This window comes from Coenobita brevimanus, chromosome 26 (assembly GCF_032717465.1).
Source record: "Coenobita brevimanus isolate Jiangsu-jjx chromosome 26, ASM3271746v2, whole genome shotgun sequence".
Lineage (NCBI taxonomy): Eukaryota > Metazoa > Arthropoda > Malacostraca > Decapoda > Coenobitidae > Coenobita > Coenobita brevimanus.
In genome coordinates this window covers 25,880,080-25,897,526 of record NC_136979.1, presented here as the reverse complement: position 1 = coordinate 25,897,526, position 17,447 = coordinate 25,880,080, and the positions used below count along the sequence as shown (strand labels likewise).

Genomic DNA, 17,447 nt, shown 5'->3' with positions numbered 1-17,447 from the left:
GAGGTGGGTTCACTTAGAAGGAAGATTAGAGAAATGGCAAGCACAGTTGTCAACCATGAGAGTATTATGGAGGAGTTCAGAAATGATTGAGAGACAATTAGGCATGCTAGGAGTCTTATAGACCAGAGCAGTAATACTGAAGAGAAGATAATCCAGGTGAATGAAATGATACAAAGTTGCAAAGATGATGAGGAGTCTGCGTATGCTGAAATGGTGAAAGTAAAGAAACAAGAGTAAAAAAAAAAAACATTAAAAAAGAAGCGAAAAAAAATAATCCAAAACAACCAAAAATTGGTCAAAGATTCAGCAGATATCAACAAATCTATAGTAATCACTGGTATAGATGAAGAAGAAATGAAAACAAGACTTCAAGACAAAAAGGAGATGGCAAATATAATGAGCATATTGAAGGAAGTATGAGAGGAAATCTGTAATAAAGACATAGAGAAACACAAAAGGTTTGGGAAATATGGGAGAATAAGTCAAGGCCTCTGAAAGTAACCTTCCAGAGTGTGAACACTGTGGAGAAAATACTAAACTCATGGAAAAAGAAGAGTGTAAAAAAGTATGGATAAAAAGATGCATAACTCAAAAGGAATTGGGAATACTAAAAGAGAAGAGGTTGGAGGCAAACACAATGAATGAGGCAAGATCAGAGGAAGAGAAGAGTACATTTTTTTGTGCAGAGCAATTGGATTGCAGGTACAAAAATGGTACATAACCAACAGGAAATAAGACTCAAGTTATGGTCGTGGTGTAGTGGATTGCTGTCTGGCTCTCATCTGAGAGTCCTGGGTTCGATTCCCGGAATAGTGATATTATTTTACCCCTGGGGGTAGGGGGGTTTCAAGAATACTCCCCCAGTATCCCTGCTTGTCGTACGAGGCGACTAAAAGGGTTGGTGGTGGGTTAGTGCCCCACCCCGTAAAAAGAACTAACTAAAAAAGCAAATAAAGCGCCTCGGACCCGGACGGACCATACGTTGATGACTAAGGAACGGACAAAGGACATTCTGAGAGTAGGAACGTGGAATGTGAGAGGAGTGAATGATGAAGTGAAAGAGAGAGAGATTGTCCAGGTGCTTGAGGATGCAAAAGTGGATATATGTGGATTGACTGAAACTAAATGGAAAGGTGAAAGGATGAGAGAATGGGAATACGGTGTAGGTATATGTGCGGGAGTCAGTGAGAATGAGAGGGCAAGAGAGGGAGTATGTCTGATGATAAGCAAGAAGTGGAAGGAGAATATAAGAGAGTATGGAACAGTGGGTGCAAGGATTGTATGGGTGAGGATGAAAGTAGGTATACAAGCATGGGCGATTGTATGTGTATATGCTCCAACAGAGGATCGAGTGGCAAGAGTGAAAGATGAGTTTTGGGCGAGAGTAGAAGCATGTATGGACAAGTTTGAGAGGAGCGAGAGAGTGCTGTTGATTGGAGACATGAATGGCAAAGTCGGGAATGTACGAGTGGATGGAGTGGTTGGTCAGTGGGGTGTGCCAGCGGAAGTAGATGGGAATGGTAGTGCTTTGGTGGACATCTGTGCTGGTAAGGGGTTGGCAATAGCCAACACCTACTTTCGTCATAAGATGATCCACCGGTATACATGGAGAGTAATGAGGAGGATGGATGGTGAACTTGTTGAACGAAAGGCAATGATAGACTACGTGTGTGTGGATGAGCGAATGAGAAGACAAGTGTTGGATGCAAGGGTGTGGAGAGGGTGGGGGAATGGAGTCTCGGACCATCACTTAGTGATGGCCAAGGTAGAGCTGCAAAGAAAGTGGTTGAGGAGGCGAAGGGGAAGACAGGAGGAAGCAGCTCCTGTGAGAAGAGTGGAGAAATTGCAAGATAGTGAGAAGAGGACAGAGTATAAGAGCATAGTGGAAGAAAGATTGGGAAGGTATGAGCTAGAGCAGATGGAAGGGGTGGAAGACGTATGTAAGATATTCACGGAAGAGATAAGCACAGCGTGTGAGGCGGTTTGTGGAGTGAGGAGGAGATGCAAGGGTGTGCAAGGGACAGCATGGTGGAATGATGAGGTGAAACGAGCTGTGGAACAAAAGAAGAAGGCATATGGTGAATGGTTGGCGAGTAGAGGTAGGGGAGAAGATGAGAGAGAGAAAGAGAGAAGTATATGTGAGCAGGAGAAGGGAGGTTAAGAGACTGGTGAAGGAGAGTAAGAAGAAAGTGGATGAAGAGTTTGGGAGGAATCTGAGTGTGAAATGGAGGGAGAGTAAGAAATTGTTTTGGAAGGAGGTAAAGAAAGTAAGGCAGTGTGAAAGGGGAAATAGTAGGGGAGTGAAAGATAGGAATAATAGATTGTTGGTGGAGAAGAGAGAGAAATTGAGGAGATGGAAGGAGCACTTTGAGGATTTGTTGAATGTAGAGAGTGAGAGCAGTGTGAGTATAAGTGGTTGGGGAATGGCTGGGAGAAGAAGAGATGAGAGGAGGAGGAAGAGATCAGTAGGTCGGAAGTAGTGGAAGCGATGAAGAAGATTAAGCTGGGAAAGGCCCCAGGAATTGATGGAGTGTGTGGTGAAATGCTTAGGTATGGGGGTGAGATTGTTGTGGAGTGGATATGGAAGTTGTGTAGATTGGCTTGGGAAGAGGGAAGGGTTCCAGAGGACTGGAAATCAGGTATAATTGTTCCTCTGTACAAAGGAAAAGGGGAGAGAGAAGTATGTGGTAACCATAGGGGTATTTGCCTTCTTAGTGTGACTGGTAAAATATATGGTAGAATACTCATTGATAGGGTTAGGCATATGACAGAGGAGCTAGTTGGAGAAGAACAAGGGGGATTTAGGAAGGGAAAAGGGTGTGTAGATCAGATATTTGTTCTAAGATGTTTAGTGGAGAAGTATCTAGAGAAGGGAAGGAAAGTGTACGCTGCCTTCATGGACTTGGAGAAAGCTTATGACAGAATAGATAGGAAAGGTATGTGGAAGGTATTAAGAATATATGGAGTGGAGGGGAAATTGTTGAGTGCTGTGAAGAGTATGTACGAGGGAGCTAGGGCTACGGTGCGAGTGGATGGTGAGCTGAGTGAGTTCTTTGATCTCAATGTGGGACTGAAACAGGGGTGTGTAATGTCTCCTTGGCTGTTTAATATATATATGGATGGGGTCGTAAAGGAGGTACAAGGTAGGGCAGTGGATGTGGGGGTGGCCTTAATGAATGAGGGTGAGATTTGGAAGCTTCCGGTGTTGCTGTTTGCTGATGATACAGTATTGTTGAGTGAAGATGAATGGGAGCTGCAAGGTTTGGTGAATGAATTTGGGACAGTGTGTAGGAGGAGGAAGCTGAAAGTTAATGTAAACAAAAGTAAAGTTATGGTGTTTGAGAGGAATGAAGTCACAGAGTGTGCAGTGAGGTTGGATGGTGAGGATATGGAGAATGTGAGTGCATTCAAGTACTTGGGTAGTGTGATGAGTAAGGATGGAACTTTGGGGGATGAAGTACGTGAAAGGGTACAGCAGGGAAGGAAGGTTGTTGGCACACTGAAAGCAGTGATGAGAAATAGGAGGTGAGTATGGAAGTTAAGAAGTCACTGCATGATGGTATTGTGATCCCTACCCTGACGTATGGAAGCGAGGCGTGGACCTTGCAAGAGGGGAACAAGTCAAGAGTGAGAGCAGTGGAAATGAGTTACTTGAGAGGAGCATGTGGAGTGACATGGAGGGACAGGTTGACGAATGAAGAAGTGAAGGAACGTTGTGGGGTAGATGTGGATGTGGTTGAAAAGATTAGGAGAAATACACTGAGGTGGTTTGGACATGTGGAGAGGATGGAGAATGAAAGACTGACTAAGAGGGTGTATGTAGGTGAGGTGGAGGGAGGGAGAGGGAGGGGTAGACCGAGGATGAGGTGGAGGGATGGAGTTGAGAGGTATATGAGGGAGGGGGGGGTGAGTTGGGGGGAGGGGAGTCAAATGGTGGGTGACAGAGTGACTTGGAGGCGTTTTGTCTGCGGCCACCCTTTGCGGGATTAGGGCGTCGGGCTATAGATAGATAGATAGATGTAAGCAAGATGATTAAATTGATGTACTCAAATGTAGATGCAATGGTGTCTAAATTATTAGAGACAGAAAACTACACCAAAGAAAAGGAACCACATACTATTTGCCTAACTGAAACAAAATTAACCCCAAAGATATCATATGATAACCTAAATTTAAGGAATACAATATATGGAGAAGAGACAGATTTTTAATAAAGGGAGGAGGAGTTATAATCTTAAAGAAAAATCTACAAGTCAAAGAAATAAAACTAGATATACCCTCACAAGTAGAACTGACTGCACTGGAGATTAACACATCTGAAGGGAAATTAATTGTGGCAAATTTATACATGCCACCCAAAACAAACATTTGGGAAAGAGGTGAATATGAAGACCTGGCAGAAAGTACAATTAAGAGTTTAAGAACATTACTACATAGAATGAAAGAGAAATCTGAAAGAATTATATTAACTGGAGATTTTGATACAAATATAAATTGGAATACTCTAAATGTAAAAAGCCATGAAAGCTGTTGTAGAGTCCATTCACTGACGAGCAGTTAGCTATAATTTATGAGTCATGTTAGCTCTCAGCTTGAATACTGCTTACCCTTGTGGAATGGATGTGGAGAGGTTGCATTAAAACAACTAGACAAAATTCAGAACAAAGCTGTTAGAATTATTAATAACCCTGCTATTACAAATAAACTACCTTCCCTACAAGTAAGAAGGAATGTTGCCTCCCTTGCATTATTTTACAGATATTTTTATGGCAAATGCTCAGACGAAGTTGCGTCCATTGTGCATTCCCTCATGTTACACGGGCATCTGGTAGCGCTCATGACTGGAATGTCACTCAGCCATATTGCAGAACTTATGGCTATCAGAATTCTTTCATTTCCTGAACTGCATCTCTCTGGAACTCGCTTCCCCAGAGTTGTTTCCCCCCAAACTTCAACCTACAGCTGTACAAGTCTAACTGTTACTGATATTTTATGAACAGAGGACACCAGTAATCTGGTGTATGGATTAGTTTTTTGTTTGTTTGTTTGTTTGTTTTTTCTTCCTCTGTTCTGTTATTAAAAAAGGAAAAAAAAAAAAAAAAAACTAGATCTTGTCCAGAAGTCTTTCCTAGCACAGCATGTAAAGGAAAACACCAGAAAAAGAGGACTTGATGATCCATCAGTACTAGATCTTATATTCACTAGGCAAGAAAATGAAACTGACAATATAATGTATCACCCTCCATTCAGCAAATATGACCATACAGTATTAAATTGTAACTTCAGGATTGCATATGGCATTACCAGTAATGAGAGTTACAAAAAGAGTCTAACCTACAAAAAGGGCAACTATCATGACCTGAAGAAGTACTTCTTAGAAATAGATTGGGAAAAGGAGCTTAGAGAACAAGATTTAAATATTATATAGAGTAAATTCTGATATTTATGAAATACGAGTCCAAAATGACATCCCTCAACACAAAGAAACAGAAATGGAAATAAAGTAATGGTTTAATACAGAATGTAAAAAAATCAAAAGAAATAAGAGACTTGCTGTGGAACAGATACAGATGACACAATAGTGAGAGGGCTAACAACTATAAACAGGCAAGAAACGATTAAACAAAGATAATGAGGGAGGCTCAGAGACAGTTTGAGTAAGATATTATAAATAAAAGTAGTGATCAACCTAAGCTATTTTACAGCTATATCCAATGCAAAACCAAAGTTAAAGATAAAATACAGTCCATTACGGATGAGGGGATCATCTGTATACAAGAGAAAGATATTTGTGAAACACTAAATAAAAACTTCCAATCAGTTTTTACAAAAGAATATAACTTTGAAAGAGACGATATGGGACATACATGCCCACACGTATTACCAGATGTACAGTCAAGTCGCCTAAAGTGCGGCTAATTGGTTCTGGACTGAGCCCGTGCCATAGAAAACCGCGCCATACAAATAACTAAATCATCATCATCATCAGCGAGGTTGGATGGTGAGGAATTGGAAAATGTGAGTACGTTTAAGTACTTGGATAGTATGATGAGTAAGGATGGAGGTTTGGAGGGTGAAGTGCTTGAAAGGGTACAGCAGGGAAGAAAGATTGCTGGTTCTTTGAAAGCAATGATATGAAACAGGGAAGTGAGCATGCAAGTGAAAAAGTTACTACATGACAGTATTGTGATACCAACTCTAAAGTATGGAAGTGAAGCTTGGACGTTGTTGGAAGGACACAAGTCAAGAGTGAGAGCAGTGGAAATGAGTTATTTAAGAGGAGCCTGTGGAGTCACATGGAGAGACAGGCTGACGAATGAGGATATAAAGGAGCATTGTGGTGTCGATGTGGATGTGATAGGAAGCGTTATGAGGAACACACTGAGGTGGTTTGGCCATATGGAGAGGATGGAGGGTGAAAGACTGATGAAGAGAGTGTATGTGAGTGAGGTGGAGGGGGGAAGAGAGAGGGGGAGGCCGAGAATGAGATGGAGGGATGGGGTTCGTTTCGTTTCGTTTCGTTTTTAAAGGCTCCAACATGCTTGCATGTGTCGGCCTTGGTCACCTAATGGCGGCTCTCCACGCTGCACGATCCATTGCAGCCTCCCTGTTCAGTCCCTTAACCCTAAGGTCACACTTAATGACCTCATCCCATGTCTTTCTCGGTCTACCCCTCATAACCCCACCCCCAATATTAACACTTCTCACCTTCCTCACCCAACTATCATCCCCCATCCTCTCCACATGTCCAAACCACCTCAATCTACCTCTCCTCATCACAACACCAATACACTCCAGTCCCATCCTACCTCTCAACTCTTCCATTGTAAACCTAGCCCCTCCAGGCCTTGGACGCAGGGACGCACTGCACATCCACCTAATCATTGTCATTTCTGTACGTCTGAGCCGGCGAATGTCTTCCTCCTTCACTGCCCAGGTCTCACTGCCATACAGCATTACACTCCTAACACACGCTGCATACAAAGACCCTTTAGCACGTAGGGAGAGCCCCCTCAATGTCAGGAGAGGCAAGAGCTCCCTGAACTTCTTCCAACCACTTCTCACCCTAGCCACAGAGCTAGCTCCAGCCCCACCTCCAGTACACAACATGTCTCCCAAATAACAAGACTCTTCCACACACTCAAGAGATTCACCAGCAAGTTCAATTCTTTCACGTCTGACGATCTCCACCTGCTCTCCCCGACATGCCATACACATAAAATCAGCATTATCTCACAGTCTACCTCTGATACCACTACATCTCTTATGCACCCATTTATCACACACACCGCACAAGATGGAATTACTTCCCATGCCCTTGTGGCAAACTGCACATGGCCACTCTCCCTTGTCTTTGACAGTACCGCCACCAACCCTAGATATCATCACTTTTGTTTTATCTGCATTTACCCTTAAACCCTTTTGCCCCATACCATCTCTCCACTTCCTAAACCTTTCCTCCGCCTCCCTTTCATTCTCTGCAATCAACACCAAATCATCAGCATAAAACAACTCCCACGGGAGTCCGTTTCTAAAGTCACGTGAAAGGGCTTCAAGTACCATGATAAACAACATGGGACTCAAGACTGACCCCTGATGCACACCAACATTCACGGAAAACTCATCACTCAAATCTCCATTCACTCTCACCTGGGTGTGAGCACCCACATACATGGCCATAACCACCCTAACCAGCCACTCCTCCAAGCCAAGCTTTCTCATTGCCCACTTCACCACCTCTCTAGGGACTCTGTCAAAGGCCTTTTCCAAATCAACAAAAACAAAATAAAGATCCCTTCTCCTACCAATATATTTTTCCTGAAGCTGTCGAACAATGAATATGGCATCAGTGGTCCCCCTACCTGGCATAAACCCAAACTGCATCTCATCAATATTCACTCTTTCTCTAATCATACCTTCTAAAACTCTCTCCATTACCTTCATTATCTGATCTAAAAGCTTTATACCTCTATAATTCCCTCTTTCCAGGGCATCACCCTTCCCTTTATACACATTTACAATTACACTCTTCAGCCAATCATCTGGGACAACACACTCATAAATAATCCTATTTATCAGGTCAGTGACTAAACTCACCCCTATATCGCCTGAGGCCTTCAACATTTCGGCAGTCAACCCAGACACACCTGCTGCCTTCCCCACCCTCATCCTGCCTATTGCCTCACTCACATTAGCAGTATCAATCAAAGGCCAAGGGCCAGAAACTGGATCTGCTGGCTCCAAACCTTCCCTGTCCCAGTCAAACTCCTCATTCAACAACCGGTTATAATGCTCTCTCCATGCATCTTTAATATCCTCACTGTTCACCACTACCCTTCCTTCATCATTCTTCACACACTGCTCACCTATGATATCCCGATTATCCCTCTTCACCTGACCTGCCACCCTAAATATATTTTTCCTTTCCCCATGATTTAGGTTATCAAGTAATTGTCTCTGTGACTCAGACTTTGCCCTGTATACCTCTCTCCTAGCCCTACGCTTGGCAGCCAAATATTCCTCTTTGCTACCACCCTTCTTCCATTCCCGGAAAAGCCTTCTTTTCTCCTTAATTGCAGCTTCTACACCCTCATCCCACCACCAAGTTACTTTATGTCTTGGTGGTCCTCTTGTCCAGCCGCATGTTACATCAGTAACTCTCAAGAAATTGTTCTTGAGGGCTCTGTACTGTTCATTAACGCCTCTGTCTACAGCTCCCTGTTCAGCCACCACTCTCCTCAACTCGCTATAGAAGGCATCCCTTACTACTTGGTTTTTCAGCTTCCATATTTTCCTCTTAGGTACATAAGTCCTCTTTTTCATCATTTGTTCTTTAAGCACCATATCACAAATCAATAGTTTGTGCTGCTGCACACACTCCTCACTTCCTATAACTTTAACATCCCTCACTAACCTCCTATCGGCCCTCCTAACCAGAAAATAATCTATCTGACTGCTATTTCCCCCAGACTCATACGTAATTAACCTACTGTCTCTTTTCCTAAAATATGTGTTGCACACAATCATGTCCGTTGCCTCCCCAAACTCAAGTATCCTTTCCCCTTCTGGAAAGGTATATGAGAGAGGGGGGTGTGAGTTGGGAGCAGGGCAGTGAAATGGCGGGGGACAGGACGACTTGGGGGCAATTTGTTTGTGGCCACCCCAAACGGGATTGAGGCGTCTGGTAATAGATAGATAGATCATCATCATCATCATCATCATCATCATCACCATCATCATCCGGACCTCCTTTCCCACCCAAGGGCAGGGTGAGGAGTAGCAATGTCCAGACAGCCCAAAATTGCCCAATCTAATGGGCCACGCTTCCATTCGCTCATCACGCAAGCCCCCGGAATCCTGGCTGTATCGGATACGCCAAAAACATTCACCACGTTCTGTAGCTTCACATAATCGTATCCGACAGTCAATCCAGATGCTGCCACGTTAAAAAGGGGTGCCAATACAGTTTGGTTCTGGACATTCACCCAAAGTCCCCCTTTTCACCCCACTTTTCCCTATTTTTCCCCACTTCACACACGCACACAATCAAGCAATCAGTCCCCGCTGCAGGGGGTCACCTTGACGTGGTGGCGGGGCTTGAAGCGTGGTTGGCGGTGCCACCTACTTTGGAGGCATGCCTACCTTTGCAGGGTTCGGTATTTGTCAGCCACGTGGACCAAGCGCCCCCTGCATCACTGGTGGAGGAGGCCTGCTAGTGATGTTAGTCCCTGCCCATTTGCTATCTAGGGCTGGACTGTTGCCTCCCCACGTGTTTGCCGTGCGTGGCGTCCCGTAATGCTGGGAGACGGGAGTCCTGGAGGTTGAGCGACGCTGTGTATGCTGCACCCTGCAGCTAGCAATACACCTCTTTGGTCCCTTATTCTGGCTAGACGGGTGGCCTGGTTGGGTCCGACCAGGTCAATCGGCTGGTCACTGGCTAGCCACCTAGTGGCTTTAGGGTCAAGTGGGCACTGGGGGACCTGGTGGCTCCTATTGTCCTGGAGTCACCCTTGTCAGGGTCCTTTGGTGGTTACCTGCGTATACTCTCCTGCTACCTCTGGGGTCGCCAGTGGTGTTTATCCCTGGCATATGACCTCCCCTTGTTGGACTCCGTGGTGGGTGGAGGGGTGGGGGAATGAAGTTCATGCTAAATAATATGGGTGACAAAAAAAAAAAATGTTGATGACACTGCCACTGTCCCAGGAAGTTCTCCAGACTGCTCCACCCTCATAGCCACTCTACAGCCTTTCCAGGCCACTGGTGACTTTCCTCTTTTGCCCCAGCGTTCAACTGGGACTAGCAGGAGGCCACGTCTGGTTGGTTCGGCTGTTGAGTTCGGCTCAGATGATACTATGCCTGAGCATTTTGCCAAGTATCTGGTGCTCAGATCCTCCACAGGTGGATCTGTGCTGGATACTGATATATTTGAGCTACACTGTAACATTATTTCAGGATGTGGCAGAGAACCCCGAATAACCTCACAGGGCGATGGAAGCATCCTTATAGAAGTATCGTCTCCTGAAGAGAGCTTAAGATTATTGAATTTGACCTCAGCTTCTGGATCAGAGGTTTCCTGCACTCCACACAGTACATTTAATCAAAGTAAAGGAGTGATTTTTTCGCGTGATCTCCTTCGATTCTCGGAGGCCAGGTTGTTGAAGGAACTGCAGGCTTCAGGCGTGGTGAAAGTTGAACGCCTCCAGAAGAAGATCGACGGTATTTTAACCCCGACTCCAACATTGTTCCTAACATTCGACAGATTGACACTGCCTACATCTGTGAAGCTCGCTTGGCTGTCACTTCCTGTGAAGCCATATGTGCCTACCCCAAGGCGGTGTTTCCACTGTCAGGGATATGGCCTGTCAGCAAATTTTGCTGCCGTGCACAGGCTGGACTTCCTGGTATTTGTGTTTCTTGTGGTGGATCAAGCCATTCCAACGACTGTACAGGACCTATTAAATGCTATCACTGTGGAGGTCCTCATGCTGTCTCATCAAAAAACTGTCCAAGATTCTGCCTTGAAAAGGAGATCCTATCCATTCGTACACATGAGAGGGTTTCATTTCCTGAAGCCAAAAGGAGAGCCCACACACTCTTCTTTCAGCCGGGAATTACCTATGCTTCTGCTCTTTCTAGAACACCAATGCGACTCCCTGTATCTCAGAGGCAGCCTCGACCCACTCCAGTACCCACAACTTCCACTCACGATATGCAGAATGCTGTCCCCAAGGTCAGTACTGCAGGTAAGAATGATGTTTTCCCAACTGCTACTCTGACTGTTTCCGCTCCCACTTCGGTGACTGACGACTTGCACACTTCTGTGGTGGTGGCAGATGTCCACGTTGATCGGACTTCTCCTGTCGTAGCCACTATGCCCAAGATTCCATCTGCACCTGGTAAACGTCACCGTTGCTGGTCAGAGTCGTCTGATTCTGAAGACCGGCCACCTAAGGTCTCTGTTGTTGACCATTCTGTTAACACCTCTCCTGTTCCCTCTCTTCCTAAGGTTACAGTTAGGGAGCCCACTCCTCCACCTGCTTCGAAGCCTATGGCTTCGGCAGAGGTGAGTTCTTGGGCGGGCTCCTCGTCGGCTGTCCGGCCCTCACTGAGTGGGGAGGGCAGGATACCATCACCCTCTCGGTCTTCAGAGTCTTTAGATCCTGAGAGAGCTCGGTCGCTTGTTGCTGAGAGGTCTGACAAGGCAGAAACTGCAGCTCATGGTCCGCCTGTGAACCAGTCCCAGCCCGAAGAGGATGTTGGGCGGACCCTTAGTGCTTCGGATCCAACACTCACGATGTCACCTTCACAGGGTTCTGACCCTGTACAGTCCACTTCCACATCTGGAACTTCTAGTGGTGCCACTGGCCGCCCTACACTACCAAGGGCTCCATCCAGGCCACCTTCCAAGCAGGCTGGTATGCCCACTCCAAGAAGGAGTGTGGTAAAACATCCTTCCTCATCCTCTCGTTTGCCCACAGATGTTCGACAGAGGGTGCGGGTTTCTGGTGCTGGGCAGGCCCCTGCGAAGGGCCTTCATAAGCATCAGTCCAAACCCTCTCACTTGTCAGGTGTACAGTCCCGCACTTAGTCATCATTCCTCCATTATGGGTTCTATCATCCAGTGGAACTGTAGAGGTTTACGTGCTAACTATGAGGAACTTTGTCATCTTGTTTCTCAATTTACTCCTCTGTGCATGTGCATCCAGGAGACCATGGTAGGTGATGCTGTTCCTTCTGGTCCCTCTGGCTACCATGCCTTTTATTCAGATCCTGTGCCAGGTCAAGGTCATCATGGAGGTGCTGCTATCTTCCTTCGCGAGGATATTCCATACAGTCATATGGACATCTCTACTCCCCTGCAGGCTGTCGCTGTCCAGATGTTTTTACATCGGCAGTATACAGTTTGCAGTCTTTATCTACCTCCCAGTGCTGTTGTTGAAAGGGCGGATCTGGAACGCCTTATTCGTGGCCTTCCTTCTCCCTTTTTGTTATTAGGAGATATGAATGGACACCATCCACTGTGGGGAAACAGTGAGGCCAACCCTCAGGGTGTCATGCTAGCCTCTTTAGTGGAAGATGAGGGGTTGGGCATTTTCAATGCTGATAAAATGACTTATTTCAATAGCCAGACTGGAACTTTTACTGCCACTGATTTATCTTTATGCTCAGCTGATGCAGTTTTAGATTTTGCCTGGGATGTGTTGCCAGACCTATATGGCAGTGACCATTTTCCCTTACTTTTAACTGCTAGTGCAGGTGGACCTCAGCCACGTCTTCCTCGATGGCTTCTGGGTAAGGCTGACTGGCCACGTTTCAGGGAATTAAGTTCCACTTCCCTTTCTGTCAATGAGTTTGGCTGTCTTACTGAGGCAGTGTCATATTTCACTGACTTGTTGCACTCAGCAGCCCTTTTAACTATTCCAAGAACTAAAGGTCAGTTTCCTAAACGTCCGGTTCCTTGGTGGAACTCTGAGTGCAGTTCCGTAGTGAGAGCTAAATGAGTCGCCTTCTCTCGACTTCGTCATCACCGTGGGGATCCTCAGTATTTGGTGGCGTATCAGAGGGCACAAGCTCATATGAGGTGGGTTTTAAAGGAGGCCAGGCGATCATCCTGGAAGGGTTATGTTTCCTCCATCAATTCGAGGACTTCCATCACCCAGGTGTGGAACCGGGTAAGGAAAATTTCAGGGAAATTTACTGCCCCCTCGCCTCCCGTTTTATCTGCAGCAGGTGGAACTGTGGCTGATCCTTTTGCTGTTGCAGAGATGCTTGCTGATCATTTTGCCAGTGTGTCACAGAAGGATGCGGATACGCCTTCAGCTTGCCACCGTCGGCGCCTAGAGTCTCGTGATCTCAGTTTTACCTCTCCTGGGGGAGAGCCTTACAATGTTCCATTTTCAATTTCTGAACTCCAGGCAGCTCTGTCGCAGTGCCACGACTCTTCTCCTGGTTATGATGATATTCCTTATGCCTTTTTAAGTCACCTATCTGATGAGTCCCTTATGTTTTTGCTTTCTCTGTTTAATAAGATTTGGTGTTCCGGGGAGTTTCCGGCTAGTTGGGGTGTTGCTGTGGTTATCCCCATCCCCAAACCAGATAAGGACCACCTACAGGCAACGAATTATTGGCCTATTTCTCTAACATCATGTATATGTAAAGTTCTGGAAAAGATGGTCAATGTTAGGCTTGTGTGGTTTTTGGAGAAAGGTGACTTCTTATCCCCTGCCCAGTTTGGTTTTCGAACAATGCGATCTACCTCTGATGCACTGCTGTCCTTGGAATCTTCTGTCTGTGAGGCTTTCTCCACTAACCAACACCAGGTCACGGTCTTCTTTGATCTGGAGAAGGCATATGACACTGCCTGGTGTCACGGTATTTTACTCCCTCTTCATGAGTTTGGTCTTCGAGGATGCTTGCCTATTTTTATTCAACAGTTTTTATCTAACCGAATTTTAAGGGTGCGAGTGGGAGGAGTGCTTTCTAATGCCCGACCACTAGAAGATGGAGTACCACAGGGGAGTATCCTTAGTGTTGCTCTGTTTGCTGTAGCCATTAACAGCGTCATCAGTGTACTTCCTGATGGTGTACGAGGATCACTGTATGTCGATGACCTCTCAATTTCCTTCACCGCATCTAGAATGTCTCTGATAGAGAGGAAGTTGCAGCTGGCTCTCAATAGAATTTCTGACTGGGCAGAAACATGCGGTTTCCATTTTTCTTCAGCAAAGACAGTGGCTATACATTTTTGTCGTCTTCGAGGGTTTCACCCAGACCCTGACTTGTATCTCTATGGTAGGAGAATATCCTATGTGGAAGAGACACAGTTTCTGGGTCTTCTGTTTGATAGAAGATTAACCTGGGTTCCCCATATTCGTTCTGTTAAGGTGGCTTGTCTTAAAGCTTTGAGTCTTTTGAGGGTTTTAGCTCATACCTCTTGGGGTGCTGACCGTCAGACCCTCCTCCTCTTGTATAGGTCTCTTATTCTTCCTAAACTTGAATATGGGTGTGAGGTCTACTCCTCTGCAACAGATGCCCGCCTCCGGTTGTTAAATTCTGTGCATCATGCTGGTGTACGTCTGGCAACCGGGGCATTCAGATCATCCCCAATTCCAAGTTTGTTGGTAGATGCTGGTGTACTCCCCTTGGACTTGCGACATCAGTTGCTAATGATGAGGTGTTGGTATCGTCTTCACCGCATTCCAGACTCAATTTCATGTACCATTGTCTCCCAGGATTCCCGATCTTCTGTTTTTGAGACTCGTCCTAATTTCCCAAAGCCATTTGGTTACAGGGTCCAGTCTGTTATGCTAGCCCTCTCTGTCCCAAGACTGGCAATTTGTCCACATCGGATCCCAAGGGTTGGTTCTTGGCTACTCCCTTGCGTGACATTCTGTAAGTCCGTTGTTGGAAAAAAGGGCTCTCTTCCCTCTCAGGTGTCCCTCTCTCTCTTTTTAGAACATGCCTCCATTCATGAGGGTTCTGTCCCCGTCTACAGTGACGGGTCTAAGACTGATACTGGAGTAGGATTTGGTGTTGTCTTCCCTTCATTTAGTAGGGGTGGTAGCCTTCCTGGCATTACTTCACTGTATACGGCAGAACTGACTGCAATTTTATATGCTGTTAAAATCATTTTTACTCTCCCCCAATCCGTTTTTGTGATTTTTAGTGACTCGCGTAGTGCTTTGTCTGCACTGGAGTCTTTTAATGCATCCCATCCATTGGTTTTATCAATTTTAGAATGGCTTTTTCTTCTTGGCCGTCGTGGCTGCCATGTAGACTTCTGTTGGGTTCCTGCACATGTTGGTGTGGTGGGCAATGAGAGGGCAAATATTTTAGCTAAAGCTGCATCTTCTCAACAGCCCCCAACCGACTACCCACTTCCTGTTTCTGATGTAACACCTTACTTGCGGTACGCAATTCGTTCGTGTTGGTAGAGGCGCTGGGATGGTGTTTCTCATAATAAACTAAAAGAAATTTTTCAGAGAGTGGTTGTGCCAAGGGTTCTTCCCTCTATGTCTCGGCGACTGGAGGTGGCTCTTGCTAGGCTTCGCATTGGGCATTCTCGGCTTACACATGGGTTCCTCATGTGTGGTGAGACTCAACCGTACTGTGATGACTGCCTTGTTCCCCTTACTGTTCGTCACTTGCTGGTTGAGTGTCCGAGTCTGGGGGACCTGCGTCAGAGGTTCCTTCATAGGCATGGGGTGGCAGATGGAGCCTACTGTTTGTCCTCGATGCTTGGTGAGGCTTTTAATGATTTTACTCATGTTTTTAGTTTTCTTCAGGAGGCGGGCCTCCTTTCATTTTTATAAATAATTGTTATTTTATAAACTATTTTTATTATTTTTAGTGTTTTATTCATACTAACAGATATTAACTTTATTTTGAATAGGCACTTTTTATTTTGCTGTGTCTTTTACTTTGTCATCCGGCGGCATATGACCCTGGTAGTTGCGCCGCCAGATTTTTATTATTTTCAATCAATCAATCAAGCAATCAGTCAAACAAAAATGACAACCCACCTTAATCACTTCTTGTGTCAGTCCAAGTCGTCTCCAAGACCAAAGCAAACACTATCACACCAATACAGGCAGCATTACTCACATACAGTAAATCGTTGCAACAACACAATAATCACACTCGCATAATGTTGGCCTGGTGCCACATGATGTATACTGTAGTATGATGCTTGGCTGAGAGGTGACGATAGCAAGGGGGCACACGTGAACGAGGGGAAAAGACTGCTTTGAAGGGGTGGTGGGACTGCGCAACTGAAACAAAACAATGCTCTGCGCACAGGAGCCAACATCTTGCCTGAGATGAGTGACGGTCGCCTTGTGTGCACCTGGCGTTTCGTACGAAATTTTCCGATGGCAATATCGTTATAGTGGCAAATTCATCATAAACTGGATTGTGGGGTGTAACTTTTTTATTATCGTTGTTGCGAATTATCGTATACCGGTTCAACGTATAACAAGTAGTGACTGTACTGTACGTACTTGACTCCGACAACGATAGTGCTTAACCCCTAAAACGCGGCTGTGTACGCGCGATCCCCCCCCTGTGGCGGGGTTGTAGCGGGGTCTGAGTACCTGTGGAAAAATATTTGCCAAAAATCATAGATTAACCCTAGAGCATTAAAATTTTTAAGGCATATATTACTTACATTCAGCTATCTCCTGAGCCACATGTTGAGCCTTCGTTGACTACCAAAGGACTTGTGAAGACTTGCAAAGTTGGGTAACAAAGTCTTCACTCTCACACCTCCAGAAACCCGGTTTTCTTTCTACCACAGCCTCAGTCTGTCACAGTACACTTTATACAACAACGTAAAGGTAGTTAGGAATCCGTATTTGTACAATAAACACTGAAAATAAGGCTAAAATCAACGGAGCGTACGGCCGACATGCACTGTGGCGGCGGTTTTCCCATCACTCAACAAACATTTCCATTTTCACAGCTAAAAACATGTATACTACATTATTTTCAATCATATTACTTCCCAAAAGATCACCACGGCGCGCTTTTTATTCTGCCTTACGTCCGCCACTTTATTCTCGTTCCTGTCGGCCGCTTGCACTGACTGGGAAGAGCTAGAACTCGCCATAATCTCACTTTCAAAGCCTGCAGTAAACTGACACTAAACAGAGGCAAAAGCTAGTGTTACAACTGGGGAAACAAGCGTTTCCTAGTAGCATAAACTGCTTGTGAGAGGAGATCGCAAATTTACAGTTCTGAGCGCTCAGAGCGCTGCCATGTATCACAGCCAGGCTGGCCGGGCCGTGGTAGGGGGGGTACGGGGGGAAAACGCGATATTTGGCAACAACTGAGGTCAGTAGTACAAAGGTAAAGTATGCTAGTTGTAGCTAGAGGATGGTGGTACTGATAGACAATACCAGCTGGAGCCTGCTTGCCCGCGGTTATTCAAAATATACTAAAATCGCAAA

At 45.5% G+C, this 17,447-nt stretch overlaps 1 protein-coding gene across 1 annotated transcript in view; it reads right to left on the bottom strand.

Annotated features, from left to right (window-relative positions):
- Positions 1–17,447, bottom strand: part of TTLL1B (Tubulin tyrosine ligase-like 1B) — a 586,529-nt gene that overhangs the window by 22,625 nt on the left and 546,457 nt on the right. The gene's annotated exons all lie outside the window — the stretch shown is intronic.